The following is a 17,496-nucleotide window of genomic DNA, read 5'->3' on the forward strand; positions in this document are numbered from 1 at the left end:
AAGATAATTAATAAGTTGAGTCTTTAAAATTAGTCCAAGTACATCCATGCAAATAACAGTTAAAAAGGTTTAGGGTTTGATATTCAATCATAGTGAGACATCTCACCTTTGTTAGATTTATACGTGAATTATGTGACATAGTGAGTGCTCTTATCTTAAAACTATCTTTGATGTATTTACTCCGGAAAAATCTATGTTCCATCAAGTAAGCTAGAAAAAACTGTTCATGTTGAAGTTAAATGTGTTCAACACACTTCCTCCTTGGAAAACATTCGTCTTTGTGAGAATTACTTTGCAGAAAGAACTTGAATATGGTTTGAAAGTATTTTGGGTAAAGAATATGAAAAAATGTCTCACCAATATATTTGTGCTGAAGCTAAGCTAGCTAAGTGTGGAATGTACTGGTAATATTCAAACATGGATATTGGTCAGTAATTAGTTTTTTATTCTGTATATAGTGTTCTGAAAGCAGCCCAGCTTAGCGCAGGTTCTGCTACATGTTGCTGCCACTGAGAGACCTGATGTCTCCTCCACCGTCGTCATCAGCCATGGCAGCTGTTGACGGCCCTGCCACAAACATTTCTGTTATTTTTGAACAATTGGCAGCAAGTGCTTGAAAAGCAAGTTGTTGTTTTTATTCACACATTTTCTCTGAGCCTCCTCACTTTTTCTCCATCTCAGCATCCTAAATTACACCTAAAGGTAGTTTATTTATAATGAACCAGTTCACAATAAAAGGGAACATAAACCGTGTTAAATCAGAAAGATCCATCAATATTTCCAAGGAGAACATTGGTGACTGTAAAGAAATCAACAATATTTCTGATGAATTGTTTAATAGCAGATGTTTCTCCATGTCTCCTCAGACTGAGTGGCTGTAACCTCTCAGAGAGAAGCTGTGAAGCTCTGTCCTCAGTTCTCAGCTCCCAGTCCTCCAGTCTCAGAGAACTGGACCTGAGGAACAACAACCTGCAGGATTCAGGAGTGAAGCTTCTCTCTGCTGGACTGGAGAGTCCAAACTGCAGACTGGAAACTCTCAGGTACAAAGTTCTCCATCCTGTTGAAACCAGATTTCTGTCCATTACCTGCTAAAAGGTTTATGGAAATGTTAGTTCAGTGATAGATTTGTTAACTTTTGTCTGACCTTTATTCCCTATGAATAGAAAACAGGCACAGATTCACCATATAGGAGTGATTCTCAAAGGTTTTTATTTTGTGACCACTTTGAAGAATGAAACATGTTTAGAACTCCTATCCCAACAAAATGTGTCAGAATTGTAACTTTTATATTTTTCTGTGTTAATGCATTAAATAATAATAATAATAATAATAATAATAATAATAATAATAATAGTCGAGCCTTTAGCTAAAAGAGCAATAAATTCATTCCATGAATAAATTACATAAATAATATAATAAATAAGTTCACAGTTTAAAATTAGTCCAAGTAAATCAATGCTAAAAACAGTTAAAAATGTTTAGTGTTTCATGTTTAATCAGAGTGCGACATCTACCTTTGTCAGTTTTGTAATTGGATTATGTGACATAGTGAGTGCTCTTACCTTAAAACTATCTTTGATGTGTTTTCTCCACTGAGCTATATAATACACTGGAGTGCTAATCACGTCTGTTTGAACGAGTCGCTTTGAAGCCACCAGCCGCCATATTGGTACTCCCTATTTCCCCCCAGTAACTAGGGAATATGTGCGCTACAGCATCGAATAACGAGGATTTTCTCAAGTTCAGGGGGGACTTAAGACATTTAAAATGTAAAAATGCCATATAGTTTTATGTTATGTTCTAAAAATATCAAGTACTGAGAAAGTCATGTGCTGAAATATTTAGCATTTTATTTATTTAAATATATATGTTTAACATTTAGAAATATATAAATAACAATATACAAAAACATATATTTACATATGTGTATATATATATATATATATATACACATACTTATATATACATATATATATATATTTAATATGAATAACATGTAAAGTATTTCAGCACATAATATCCTAATAGTTGATAGTGTTAGTACATCCACTGACTGTAGAATTACCTGTGAAACGTTTTCACTCAGCCAGAAAACTGCTTGTTGTTGCAACCAAATCCTATGGGATTCTGTGAGAGTAGGGAGTAGCAAGATGGCGGCCAGTGACTTCAGTTTTTCGGCAAAATCAGCACTCCAGTGTATAATATAGCTCAGTGGTTTTCTCCGGGAAAATCAATGTTCCATCAAGTAAGCTAGAAAAAACTGTTCATGTTGATGTGTTCATGTTCATGTGTTCTACACGCTTCCTCCTTGGAAAACATTCGTCTTTGGGAGAATTACTTTGCTCAGAAAGAACTTGAATATGTTTTGAAAGTATTTTGGGTAAAGAATATGAAAAAATGTCTCACCAATATATTTGTGCTGAAGCTAAGCTAGCTGAGTGTGGAATGTACTGGTAATATTCAGACATGGATATTGGTCAGTAATTAGTTTTTTATTCTGTATATAGTGTTCTGAAAGCAGCCCAGCTTAACGCAGGTTCTGCTACATGTTGCTGCCACTGAGAGACCTGATGTCTCCACCATCGTCGTCATCAGCCATGGCAGCTGTTGACGGCCCTGCCACAAACATTTCTGATATTTTCGAACAATTGGCAGCAAGTGCTTGAAAAGCAAGTTGTTGTTTTTATTCACACATTTTCTCTGAGCCTCCTCACTTTTTCTCCATCTCAGCATCCTAAATTACATGTAAAGGTAGTTTATTTATAATGAACCAGTTCACAATAAAAGGGAACATAAACCGTGTTAAATCAGAAAGATCCATCAATATTTCCAAGGAGAACATTGGTGACTGTAAAGAAATCAACAATATTTCTGATGAATTGTTTAATAGCAGATTTTTCTCCCTGTCTCCTCAGACTGAGTGGCTGTAACCTCTCAGAGAGAAGCTGTGAAGCTCTGTCCTCAGTTCTCAGCTCCCAGTCCTCCAGTCTCAGAGAACTGGACCTGAGGAACAACAACCTGCAGGATTCAGGAGTGAAGCTTCTCTCTGCTGGACTGGAGAGTCCAAACTGCAGACTGGAAACTCTCAGGTACAAAGTTCTCCATCCTGTTGAAACCAGATTTCTGTCCATTACCTGCTAAATAACATGATGGAAATGTTAGTTCACTGATAGATTTGTCAACTTTTGTCTGACCTTTATTCCCTATGAATAGAAAACAGGCACAGATTCACCATATAGGAGTGATTCTCAAAGGTTTTTATTTTGTGACCACTTTGAAGAATGAAACATGTTTAGAACCCCTATCCCAACAAAATGTGTCAGAATTGTAACTTTTATATTTTTCTGTGTTAATGCATTAAATAATAATATTAATAATATATTAATAATAATTATATATTAATAATAATAATGATAATAATAATAGTCGAGCCTTTAGCTAAAAGAACAATAAATTCATTCTATTAATAAATTACATAAATAATATAATAAATAAGTTCATAGTTTAAAATTAGTCCAAGTAAATCAATGCTAAAAACAGTTAAAAATGTTTAGTGTTTCATGTTTAATCAGAGTGAGACATCTACCTTTGTCAGTTTTGTAATTGGATTATGTGACATAGTGAGTGCTCTTATCTTAAAACTATCTTTGATGTATTTTCTCCAGGAAAATCAATGTTCCATCAAGTAAGCTAGAAAAAACTGTTCATGTTGATGTGTTCATGTTGATGTGTTCTACACGCTTCCTCCTTGGAAAACATTCGTCTTTGTGAGAATTACTTTGCTCAGAAAGAACTTGAATATGGTTTGAAAGTATTTTGGGTAAAGAATATGAAAAAATGTCTCACCAATATATTTGTGCTAAAGCTAAGCTAGCTGAATGTGGAATGTACTGGTGATTTTCAGACATGGATATTGGTCAGTAATTAGTTTTTTATTCTGTATATAGTGTTCTGAAAGCAGCCCAGCTTAGCGCAGGTTCTGCTACATGTTGCTGCCACTGAGAGACCTGATGTCACCTCCACCGTCATCATCAGCCATGGCAGCTGTTGACGGCCCTGCCACAAACATTTCTGATATTTTCGAACATTTGGCAGCAAGTGCTTGAAAAGCAAGTTGTTGTTTTTATTCACACAGTTTCTCTGAGCCTCCTCACTTTTTCTCCATCTCAGCATCCTAAATTACCCCTAAAGGTAGTTTATTTATAATGAACCAGTTCACAATAAAAGGCAACATAAAGATGTGTAAAATCAGACAGATCCATCAATATTTCCAAGGAGAACATTGGTGACTGTAAAGAAATCAACAATATTTCTGATGAATTGTTTAATAGCAGATGTTTCTCCATGTCTCCTCAGACTGAGTGGCTGTAACCTCTCAGAGAGAAGCTGTGAAGCTCTGTCCTCAGTTCTCAGCTCCCAGTCCTCCAGTCTCAGAGAACTGGACCTGAGGAACAACAACCTGCAGGATTCAGGAGTGAAGCTTCTCTCTGCTGGACTGGAGAGTCCAAACTGCAGACTGGAAACTCTCAGGTACAAAGTTCTCCATCCTGTTGAAACCAGATTTCTGTCCATTACCTGCTAAAACATGATGGAAATACAAGTTTATTGACATTATTCATGGTGCAATTTTGACACTATACAATACTTCTGTTCTAGAATGTGAGATATTTACACACATATTTAACAATCTATACAGCAACATATATTATATCTGCAATGTACATAACACTACTGTATATTGTATATATTTTTATTATCTGACATTTTGATATTTGCGCACTAGTTGGAGCTGGCTTTAATCTCGTTGTACATGTGTGGAACATGATGTACAATCACAATAATAAACATTCTGATTCTGTTATTGTCATGATTGGTTCCAGTTTACGAACCCACATGCATGAACACAATCAGGAGACGCGTATGCAAACAATAATAAAGTTTATTGAACAGAGGGGACAGGGTTGGGGAGAAAGCACGGAGCAGGAGTCAGGAAGGGATAACCAGTTCAGCCACTGTCAACGAGAGGAAGCGTTTAGACTCAATGAATCCAGGGAGGTGGATGAACATATAAATATATCTATATATATGTAGAGGGGGAAAAAGGCTTACTAGGAGCATATGGAGGTCCTCTTGGAAGCAGCGGCAGACCCAGGGCGGCGTGGGGAGGTAGTGAACCGTTGGAGGGCGGACAGGTAAGACAGGCTGAATGGGGAGCGAGCTGGCGGCTGGTCGTGATCCGAAACAAACGATCCACAAAACTTTTCTCTCGAGAAAACTCCAGAGGAATCCAGGTAGACCTGACGAGAAGGGACAAACACAGGAGGCGATTATCTCGGGAAGATGTGCAGAGGCCCTTACTCTGGAACGATAGTTACCAAGGTAAACAAACACTCAGGCAAGGAAGTGTCAGCTTGCCGCTTCTTAAATATCCCCAGCCTCAGTCAGCAAATGCACCACAGGTGTGTCCCCGGGTTCCACCACACGCTTCTCCAGGGGCTCTGCTCCTAGGCGGCATCTGGTGGAGGAAGTAGGAAGCGGCAGGCTTCCAAAACAAAACAAAAAAAAAAAATAAAAAACACAGATCCTGACAGTTATATTATTCATCTACAGACAACTATTCGTTACTTCAATGCAGAGAAGCTGAAAACAACCACCTGGGCCCCCACCAGTAAGGGGACCCGCTGGTTACCCAGCCATTTAGCAGTACCCATTAATTATGTGTTTTGAAAAAAATAATTAATATTTACTGTAGTGGCGATTGTTTGTCAAACCAAACTTTCAATAAAAGTTCCTCCAACCACTAAGAGGCAATGGGGTCCAGATTCCATACGCAGGCAAAAGAAGCGTTCCAAAGTTGGAAGTGATGTCCAACTTTGTTGATTGTTCAGAAAGGTTTATTTGTGTTTCCTTTCAGCCACAATTACAGACTTCAAACTTTCCTTTGTTCTCACTCTGTCAATCACACTCTGCTCTCTTGCTCTGGTAAAAACCATAGGCCCCAAACCCAAATGCCTTGCTGGTCCTTTACCAGGCCCCTATACTTATAGAAAAGTGGACTAACCCACATGACTTCCTGTCTAACTCAAAGAATGAATAAGAAAAAATAATAAAACAAAAAATTAAACAAAATCAACAATTATTAACCTGCAAATAAATACTGTAAATAATACAAAAAATATACATTTAAAAATTATCTAACAAAAGTTCAAATGAATAAAGAAATCAAGAATAAATAGCTCCAACATTTACAATCACAAAAGTAACAAAAATGTAACATAATGCATCATCAACTTCTGCTCCCCTTTCCATTTACTAAAATGGACTATTCTGTCTCAGCACATAAAGATCCCAGAATGCTGATTGAGCAGCAGGAGAGATCAGAACAGAGAAAGATGAAGCAGAGCTGGAAGCAGAAAAAGCGAGAGAAAAGAAAAAGCTGTTATTCTACCAAAATGGTCTAAAGCCCTGGATGTTTTCTAAACAGCCCCAGATCTCATTAGACTTAGACAAACTGTATTGTAATTTTGTATGTACAGAGTGTATCCAAATTTCATTACGTGTTGTGTGTTGTGTTGTGTACTATTTATAAATGGATTATAAAAAGTTGGAAGTGCAGAATAATGATGCAAGTGTGGTGCAGAGTCGAGTTAGAGTTCAACAGTTCAACAGCCTGATAGCAGCAGGGAAAATGTGTTGCAGAACCTTTTCCCAGAGGGCAGCAGGGAGAACAGTTTATGGTGGGGGTGTGAGGGATATCTGATGATGTTACGGGCTCAGGACACACAGCGCTGGAATGAAATGTCCTTATTGGAGGGAAGAGGAGCCCCGATGATCCCTTCTGCTGTCCTCACCACTCTCCTCATGTTCTTCCAGCCGGAGGCGCTGCAGCCTCCACACCACACAGAGAGACAGCTGGTCAGAATGCTCTCTATGGTGCTCCTGTAGAAGGTTGTGAGGATGGGCGGGGGCAGGTGGGCTATCCTTGTCCTCTGCAGGAAGTACAAGCGCTTCTGTGCCCTCTTCACCAGTGATGAGGTTATCCATGATGTGCACCCCCAGGAATTCGGTGCTGCTGACCACCTCCACAGCTGAGCTGTTGATGAGCAGTGGAGCGTGGTGAGGCCGGTTCTTCCTGAAGTCGACGAGGGTCAAGCTGTTGTCTCTGCACCAGCCCACCAGCTGCTCCACTTTCTCTCTGTAGTCCTGGTCGTTGTCGTCTCTGATCGGGCCCACTTGTGTAGTCAGCAAACTTCACGATGTGATTGGTGGTGAACCTGGGGACGCAGTCGTCTGTCATCAGTTTGAACAGCAGGGGGCTCAGGACGCAGCCCTGAGGGGAGCCCATGCTGAGGGTGATGACATCACAGGTGTTCTGACCGACCCGGACTGGCTGAGGTCTGTTGATGTCAAGTCTAGCAGCCAGTTGCGAAGGGTTGTGCTGAAGCCCAGATGTTCCAGTTTTCCTACCAGATGCTGTGGGATGATGGTGTTGAACGCTGAAGTGAAGTCCAGGAACAGCATCCGCACGTGGGTGTTCTTCTCCTCCAGGTGTGCCAGACTCAGGTGAAGAGCAGAGGAGATGGCGTCCTCAGTGGAGCGGTTGTGTCGGTAGGCAAACTGGAACGGGTCGAGTGTTGGGGGGAGACTGGAGACGATGTGATCTTTCACCAGCCTTTCAAAGCACTTCATCATGATGGGAGTCAGAGCAACAGGCCGGACACCAGCCAGCTGACCTTCACACTCTCTGAACACCCACCCTGATATGTTGTTGGGGTCTTCTGCAGGTTGACTCTCCTTAGACTCTACTCGTCGGCTGTGTCAAGGCAGAGTAGCTCCTCTTCCTGATGGGGAACAGCTTTCACTGCTGGAGTGCTGTTTAGTGCCTCAAACCTCCCAAAGAAGTTATATAGTCCATTGAGGAAGTCAGCATCAACTTCACCCACCTGGGGGGAGGGTGTGTTGTAGTCTGTAATCGTCCATATGCCTTGCCACGTGCTCCTGGTGTGGCTGGCATCATGGAAAAGATCATGGGAGTGCTGGGAGGAACATAAACAGCAGTGATCAGTCATCACACCCACCAGAGTTGACTCGGCACATCACAAACAAACGCAGGCCAGAGCCCAGAGTGACAGGGAAACTAGTGATGAGACAGCAAGAGAATGAGATGCAGTACGTGGGAAAATATGGGGAAAAGTTTAATAAAGAGTAGAAGAAAGAGCGCACTGAAAGACTGGATCTGACCTCAGATGGGAGATGTCTCAAAGACATTCTGCTGATTCTGCAAGCAGGGGCAGTTCTAGACAGGTGCCAACAGGGGCCCATGCCCCTGTAGAAGTGGCCTTGGCCCCTGTACTAAAAGGATGATGTTAAAAAAAACTTCTCATGATTATTTGCAATGGCAAAGAAACCATAACTGATTGGTCACTTTGACCAATATTATTTTTTACCTATACAGCTTTACTCTAAAAAGAATTTAAAACTTAAGATGTTTCACGTTTAGCTTTAGCCGTATTGAGCAGGGGGCAAAGTTTTCAACTGCTAGATCAGGGGTCTGGAACCTGCAGTTCCAGAGCCACAAGTGGCTCACTTAATATTATTACACAGTTAAATATTGCCTTTTTATTTTTTTTTATTTTTTTTTCTGTGCCCCTGTGAAAAAACACTGGCCCCACCTTGGCCCCCCTGGTAAATTTGGTCTAGAACCGCCCCTGTCTGCAAGTGTGAAATATGTGTTCACCATATGCTGCGAATGCCACTGATCCAAACCACTGCTTTATTCTTTATCTCAGCTTCAATTCTTGACTCCATCAATGATATTAAAGCGATTTAAACACCAGAACAGTGGTTCTACTGGGACCACCAGTTTATCGTTGGTATTTTAGGTCTAGTTTAAAGTTTGCTTAAAGCCAGAATCTTCTGCAGAGTTTGAGTCAGTTTGCAGTTTCCAACCCAGTGAAGCTCTAGTTGGGATTCATCTGTTTAAATGTGTCAGATGTTACTTTTTATTACCTACAGAACTAAATACAGTTTGATTTCTAGTTTATTTTAATTAAAACCAGCTAATCAGCAGCTTCTTGAGAACTACATTCTCATGTTCACATGTGTTGAATTGTGTGTCTGCAGCTTGTCAGGCTGTCTGGTCTCAGAGGAAGGCTGTGTTTCTCTGAAATCAGCTCTGAGCTCCAACCCCTCCCATCTTAAAGAGTTGGACCTGAGCTACAATCATCCAGGAGACTCAGGAGTGAAGCTGCTGTCGGCTGGACTGAAGGATCCACGCTGGAGACTGGAAGCTCTCAGGTATGGAGGAATAAAGTTATAGAGGAACTTTTTGGCAAAGTTTGGACTGATTCATGACCCCGGATCATAAATCAAAATCCCAAATCCAACCCATCCCTCTCCTACCCCTCTTATCACTTGCAGTCAGAATAATTGCATAGTTTATTTAAATAAGTCTAAAGGTTAATTAGGAATAGTTTAACAGTCCCACAGTGGGAAGATTCAAGATGATAATGCAAATCCTGGCAGGCTCAGCATGATGCTCTTATAGTGAATATTAATAATTTTCAATTAAGTAAGCACACCAATTATTTTTAATCAAGAGAAAAGGAAAGATGCATCTTTGTCTTTGTAAGTTATTTAATTCAAAGGCGAGAAGAGTTTGAATGTCTCTATCCCCTAATGTCTCCTAAATGCTGACAACCCAGGGTCCAGACCAGGAAGCAGAGCCGTAGTTTAACACTCCTCTCTGCAGCTTCTGTGCTGTTACCCACCCATTACCCTATTGAGACGGTGTCTTTCCCACGGCCAAAACTGAATAGATCAAAAACTGATCTGAAAGGAACAAATCATAAAAATCTAATAAAAATCAATATGACTCACCATGAACCAAAAATAAAACAGTTAAATGTGAAAGAGTTACTAAACAGTTGCTAAACAGCCTCTTTCAAGGGTATTAAGCTCCTACACAATTACAAGCAAAGTGTAAGACTGGAATGACCTGGAAGTTTAAAACCTTTTTCCAGGCTTAAACTGTATGAATATGGATATGAACAGCAAGCAAAAATATTCAAAGAAGTTATTGTTGCTGGTGTGAAAGCTCAGAATTAGATGAGCATGTGAGCTTCTTTATCACAGGAAAGTTATGCAGGTGCATCCAGACCAAATTTGATCAGAGTTAGATACATCAATACAATTTTCCACAATTGTCTGTCCCCCCAGAAATCGTGGAAAGCTGTGGGCTGACATTGTGCTAGACTGGAGCAGAAAGACTTTAAAATACAAATATCACTAATAATAATCTGAAGGATCTGTAAATTAAAATAGCTGCTATAGATGAATGATGCTCTGAAGGCAGGACTGTGGTGCAGTTTCCAGGCTCACCACCAGGTGGCGTTTTGAGTCATGTTAGAAGAGATGTAAAATTGGTGTTTCTGGAAGCAGTGAGGATCTTTACAAGCTGAGTTTTAGAAGCAGTCTATGTGGGCTTTTTTCCTTCAGTTGGTGATTCTGATCATGTTTAGTTTCCTTGTTTGCTTGATCACATTATCAGTGATTGAAGCACAAGACTGAAAGAAGATAAAACAGTTTTTATTTGTTCCCAGATCTAGTTTGGGCTCCAAATAAAGGCCTGTTAGGTTTACTAAACAGCATGTGGCTGTAATGACTTGTGTGATCTACTAATATGAGGTTGTGATTACATCATAATTTGTGTTTTTATTAGTTTATTATAGTTTGTAGAACCACACACATAGAGAGACCTAAATCTGCTTATTAAGGAAAGCAGAAAGCATAACTTGGCCTGGTCATTGGATCTGGGGTCATCCAGGCATATAACCAGAGCCCACCCTGAGATCACCACCATAGTGAGCTGGACATTAATTTTAGAAATCATCATTACAAGTGGGGTAGAGGATCCAGATTCTGGCAGTGTAAAAATTAACTAAGAAACCTGAAGTTAGAACAGACACTGAGGTGGAAATGATGGTGATGGTAAGAGGACTTCCAGCCTGCAGGACTCTGAGCTCCAAAGAAAAATGTCCGAATAACATTAGAAAGATGCAAAAAGAAAACTGTAACTAGTTTTCTGAATAAGTGACGATGTTTCAGTGACAGGAAGAAACAGGAGGAGGATGTTCAACATTTAGAAAAGATCATCTAACATGCAGAGAAATAAGTAGAGGAACTGATCTAGAATATGTAGTAATAGAGAGAATAATAAATAAGGTTAAATTAACTATATTTAACTATTATAATCCTTGTATAAAGTTAGATCTGAATCAGTTAATGCAGAATAAAGGTGGAGATAATGAGTAATATGTGGTGACTTTAATGCACATGGAATATCCATCCATCCAACAATGATCCAATTACTAATTACTACCTTTAGTTTTATTGCATCAGTAACATTACTGCAGCTTCCCAACGCCTATAGAACACATTCATTTAAAGTCTGGTCAGGTTGGTTTTCTCTCCATTTGGTACCTGGCCCAAACTTTCAGCACCACCAGTTGTAGGATGGAGGTTCTGCCTTCAACCAATCAGTTGATCTGCATTTCAAGGCTGCAGTGAGCAGCAGATTGAAGAGGTAGAACTTTGTTGGTCCCTCTGACCGTCTGAGGTGAGACCCAACAATGCAGAACTGGGTTCTGATGATATGTTGGCTTTAAAAGCTGCTTTGAAGCCTCAGATCCATCCATTCAGAACTCATACAGCTTGGATCAGGACTATGTAGCCTAGATCAGTGGTTTTCAATAGGTGAGGCGCGCCTCTCCTGGGGGGCGCCAAAGAGTCACAGGAGAGGCGCTAAGAAATATAAGACAGCGCTGCTGCTCAACTCTGTGAAACTGGTCATCAGCATCTGAACGGGCTGCATGATCAGTTCTGAGAGTATTTTGGAGAGGAGCCACTGGGAAACCAGTGGGTCAGAAACCCCTTCTCTTTCCCACCCACAGTCCGCGATGAACTGAGCATCCAAGAGGAGGAGGCTCTTGTTGAGCTCAGCTCAAATGTGGACTTAAAACAGAGACTGGTGGAAAAGACGATTACGCGATTCTGGTTGAATGTCGAGAGCGAGTTTCCCCATGTGTCCACCAAAGCCATGAGTCCTGATGCCCTTCACCTCCACTTACCTGTGTGAATGTGGGTTTTCCACTCTCACCCTGATCAAAAACTAATACTGGTCAAGGCTACAAGTGCAGGATGACTTGCTGCTGTTTCTTTCTTCTCTACAACCCAACATCGAACAGCTTTGCACATCAAAGGCACGTCCTCATTGTTCGCATTGAGAATGCTTGAGAACATGGTTGTAAAAATAGAAACAGGTTTAAATTGTGTATAATTAGCCTAAAAAGTAAATCACAATATGGAATATGTTGACGTCTGTTAAATTCAGGTTATCTTTTTTATTTTTATTATTTCAGTTGACGTCTCCTGTTGACGTCTGTTTAGTTCAGTTTGTCTGCTGTTGAAAACAATCGTTTATGAATTTGCTAGTTATCTTTACCTATTCCAAGGGGAGGCTCATATTCAGTGAATGCTGTACCGCGCACGTGACGTCACCGTCTCAAGAGCAACGCCCCTTTTGCCGCTTAGGTAGGGCATACAGGAGAGAAAGCACGGATAACCCAGCTATTACAAGCGCAACAGAAACAGCGATATGACCGACTTTACAGCCGTTAAACTTTACCTAGACGATGTCCCAGGCACACGGATTACTGGTCGCACTGTGGAAGAACACACCAACCTTCAGCTCAAACGATGGCTTGAGGTTCGAGGGCTTAAAAAGACTGGAAAACTGGCCGAGTTGATGAACGGTAAGCTTTGGTTTTTTTTCCTGCGCGGCGATCATGGCAGCGTCGGCCGTTTTTTTTTTTTTTTGTTGTTGTTTGCAATCACCGTCCAGGAATGGGTATATGTTTAATGTTTGTCTCATTTGAAATGTTTTTGAGTAAGCCTGGTAGCAGGCTATCATGTTAGCGCCTGCTACCATGATAGCCTATATGCTATCATGGTAGCAGGCGCTACTTTATTAACATGTCGGCCACCAAAATACTCTTACCTTGACTTGATGTCGCTGGAATTGGGTCAGGATGTTCTTCGGTTGTGCCCTTTCCTCCGACAAAATGCTTGCTACATATGTACTTGAATTTGGTAACTTTTTCCGGGTTGAACTGTTGTGTAGGCCGACCGCCCCGGTGTACCAGCGCACACATTTCTCCTTGGCAGTCTTGAAGAAAACATCCTTCATATGCGGCCGATCAGCGTAACTCGAGTCGCTGTTGCACGTTCCATAGCAACAATGTTTAAAAACCATGGTCTTAGATTTGGAAAAAGCAGTCGTTTACCGAGTAAAACCTAGGCTAACGCACGTCTCTTTTACAGCAAAACAACGGCGGCTTTCCGGAGTTTGCCCTACTGCGTAACACGTGATGTGACGTCGTCGTGACGTTGTGTTTCTAAAAATAGCTCGCGCGCGGTACCCCATTAGAAAACCTCTGGCCTAGTTAAATAAGAGATGTTGTAAAAAGTCTATGAAGTAAACACTAATAAACAAGAAATAGTTTAAACATGGTTAAATAATTTATTCTTGCTTTATTAAAAGTGTCCATCTCTAAAATGTGTTTATAATGTGTCCAAACATCTATTTGCATAGTTGTAGTTCATTTTAATAACGGTACATGTGAAAAATGTATTTTCCTACGCTGAGGCAGTCAGTGAATGCATCATAGGTTTGGGTGAGAGAGCGCAGCAGAGAAGCCGAGAGATCCGTTTCTGCGGCTATAAGTCAACATCTCCATGTTAAACTGGCTTGTCTTTGGACTATAAACAGTAATGTGTGCCGTGGTTTGTCCCCACGATGATCCACAGTGAGTCAGTGAGCTTTAGTCCGAGGTAGAAGTCACTGAAGTTTCTACTGGAAGCTTTTTAGACTGTGTTTAGCCGCTAGCTTAGCATAGCAACTAGCCGATACTAACAAGCTAGCTAATGGACTCTAGGCTAACTCAGCTGGACCTAGGAGCTTGTAGAGCATCGTTACCTAATTGGACAACAAGAGATTGAACCCAGCTAGAACTCTGAGCCACCCAGAAGGGTTTAGAGGACCTCTGGAAACGTTGGAGACAAGGAAGGACCAAAAGTTAAGAGAGATAATATGTTAATTTTTGGGGGTCTGGTGGCGGAGCTTACTGAACCCTGGTCCAGTCCACTAATCTCTATAATACACTGGATTGCTGATTGGCCCTAAAAACTGAAGTCACTGGCCGCCATCTTGCTACTCCCTACTCTCACAGAACCCCATAGGATTTGGTTGCAACCATAGACATATATAAAGAGTAGACCCCGCATCGACCGCTCTCGCCTATAGGCGCTGACGAGATTTAGGGGCGCCATCTTGGGGCGGTCGACAACTCCGCTCAGTCTATGTGTTAACCAGGTGCAGAATCAATTTTAATCAACTATAACTCGTTAAATGTTGAACTAATTTTGTTTTGCTTAAAACTTTAAAACTATAGCTATTATAACAAATGGTCCAGTGCGTTTAAATAATCTTAGTGGGGTTAAAATAAATAGAATATTCTGACAGGATGTATGTTTCAAAACACAGCCACTCACACATTTTTATAAGTTTTTTTATTACTACATAAACAAACACATTTGTACATGTACACACACACACACATATATATATATATATATATATATATATATATATATATATATATATATATATATATATACACACACACATTCCAAAAAAGAACCCGTGATAGGTGAAATCCGTGAAGTAGTAACCTTAATTTTTTATTTTTTTTACAATTATTATACAATGAAATACTCCATAGTACATTGAAACCAAAGAACAAAATCTTTTTACAGGCCCAAGCATTTGTTTAACAAATAAAAGTACTGTATAAACGTTTTATTATTATTATTATTATTGACAAATAACTACTGTGCTGTAAAATAATAATTTTAATCATCAATACGAACTGAAGGCTTGCGGAGATCAGCATCGCCCCACCGAGACCCAAGTCATTAGATTAGAACAGGAGAAAATGAAAAATTATTATGACAAAAATACGAAGTACAGTAGGACAAATAGTGACTCACGTGTATTTCACTGCTTTTCTGACTGAGCCGCTGCATCCTGACTCCGCTCTCTAGCGTTTTTTTCTTCTAAAGCCAGCGATGCAGGTGTGTTTTTTCGGGAGAAGAACATAGTTATCGGTAGTTGTTGTCGCTCTTCTTACTTCTGGGGGCAAAAAGATTCTTATAAACCGACATGCCAACACCGATTATTTTTGAGAACTGTAATGAACGGCAGCGGCTCATCAATGCAAGTCCGTGAAGCAGCGAGACCGTGAAAGGTGAACCGCGATATAGCGAGGGCTCACTATATATATATATATATATATATATATATATATATATATATATATACTGTGTGTGTATATATGTAGTTTCATCTGAGTCCCTGTGTAGAGCTTCTAATTGGTGCTGATTGGAAGTGGAGGCAGCTGGCCAGACTGACGTCAGCAAGCTTCCTCACCTGACAGCGCAAGCCCAAGCACCAGATGATCAAACCCAGCTTGGAGGAGCTCAGCTCATTCTTTCTCTCTCTCTCTCCAACCAGTTATGATTTTTGTTAAATAAATCCCATTTTAAGTTTTCCCATGCGTGGCTTCCCTTTGATTTGTTGTGGTCCAACAGCCAGGCCATAACAAAAAAATCTATCTATCTATCTATCTATCTATCTATCTATCTATCTATCTATCTATCTATCTATCTATCTATCTATCTATCCTTATTTTAGCTGCTCTGTGAAGGCATCAGAACTCTGACATTAGCGAATTTTATATATATATATATATATATATATATATATATATATATATATATATATATATATATATATATATATATATATATAAAAGTCACAAAAACTTGGACGTGTAGACCTGTATCTCACTATGTAATATTAGAAAAATTACATAATATAAACAATATCTTTTAATCTTACTTGTGAAAAGTTATCCCTCGAGCCCTGACGTCAATAGTCCGTCGATTTAAACAAAAATAAGCCGCACAGTGCTGAGGTATCATTAGTGTGTTCAGCTTGAATCAGCAGGTTAGGGTAGCAGGTCGACCGCCCCAAGATGGCGGCCGTAATTCCTGCGCCGCGACAGTCAATGCGGGGTCTACTCTTATATTATGTCTACGGTTGCAACAACAAGCAGTTTTCTGGCTGTGTGAAAACGTTTCACATGTAATTTTACAGTCAGTGGATTTACTAACACTATCAACTACTAGGAAATTAGGTGCTGAAATATTTTACATGTTATTCATATATATATATATATATATATATATATATATATATATATATATATATATATATGTATATGTATGTAAATAACATGCAAAATATTTCAGCATATGACTTTCTCAGTACTTTATAGTTTTAGAACATAACATAAAAGCATATGACATTTGACATTTTAAAAGTTTTAAGCCCTCCTGAACATGAGAAAATCCTCGTTATTCGATGCTATAGCGCACATATTCCCTAGTTACTGGGGGAAAATAGGGAGTACCAATATGGCGGCTGGTGGCTTCACAGCGACATGTATTATATGCGGCCAATGTGCAATCCAGTGAAAAAAATAGAGATCAGTTTTTCAGTCAGCTCTGTCTCATTTCTATCTGACCAGACATGGAAGTAAACATGTATTTGTTAAAAAGTAAAAGAGAAGTGTTAAAACGTTATTGTTCAGTTAGTGGGTTAAAACAGAAAAAATACACATATGTTAAATAATACTGAATAAAATAGATTAGTTTTAATTTATTGACCGTGTTATTCCACTGTTACACATTCATCTATGGGTTTGTTTATCAGTGTAGATCTATAACCTCATTGGTGAATCAGGCTGAGTTTCATCAAGCCTGTATGGTCTGACATTTTCCCCTCAGCAGGAACACTTAAAGCACTCAGGGCTTCACGCTGCGTCTTTATGCTGATCCAGCTGCTGATGTTCCCCTCTTTTCAGCTCCATGAACTTCTAGCCTGTTACAGTTTATAACCATCATCACCTTTCATCATCTCAGTCTCTGCTCTGACCAGACAATCTCCTCTATTGCTCTCCTCAGGGCGCTCTGGTGCGTAATTACCAAGCTGAAGGCTGAGTTTGAAGTTGTTCTCTGAGCGTTTTGTTATCAGAGCGGACGGAATAATGACTTTCTGCTTCGCTTTTAGCCCACTAATAGTCTTTATTGGGGAATCCTACAGGAAATATAGCACATTTTATGCATGGCAACCCCAGAGTTGATGAGTAAAGGTGCAGCTTTTCAAGCTCTGCGTCTCTCTGGTTCCTAAAAAACACTTTTATTGGTAACGTTTGGTATCAGCATAATTTATACTAATGATATCAGTTTGAGGTGGTGAGGTGGGCAGATTTTACCCCCATTGGTGCTCTGCATGTGAGGAATAAACAGTGGGAA

General features: G+C 39.9%; 1 protein-coding gene across 1 annotated transcript in view; it reads right to left on the bottom strand.

The window, feature by feature from the left end:
- Nucleotides 1–4,802: 4,802 nt before the first annotated feature.
- LOC118560424 overlaps nt 4,803–17,496 on the bottom strand; it is a 48,450-nt gene continuing 35,756 nt past the window's right edge. The window contains exons 11-14 of the mRNA XM_036131412.1: nt 7,944–8,036; nt 5,376–5,542; nt 5,110–5,297; nt 4,803–5,012 (exon numbers count right to left, since the gene is read on the bottom strand). The gene's annotated coding sequence lies outside the window, so the exon portion shown is untranslated. The remainder of the gene's footprint in view (nt 5,013–5,109; nt 5,298–5,375; nt 5,543–7,943; nt 8,037–17,496) is intronic.

The sequence above is a fragment of the Fundulus heteroclitus genome, unplaced genomic scaffold (assembly GCF_011125445.2).
Source record: "Fundulus heteroclitus isolate FHET01 unplaced genomic scaffold, MU-UCD_Fhet_4.1 scaffold_43, whole genome shotgun sequence".
NCBI lineage: Eukaryota > Metazoa > Chordata > Actinopteri > Cyprinodontiformes > Fundulidae > Fundulus > Fundulus heteroclitus.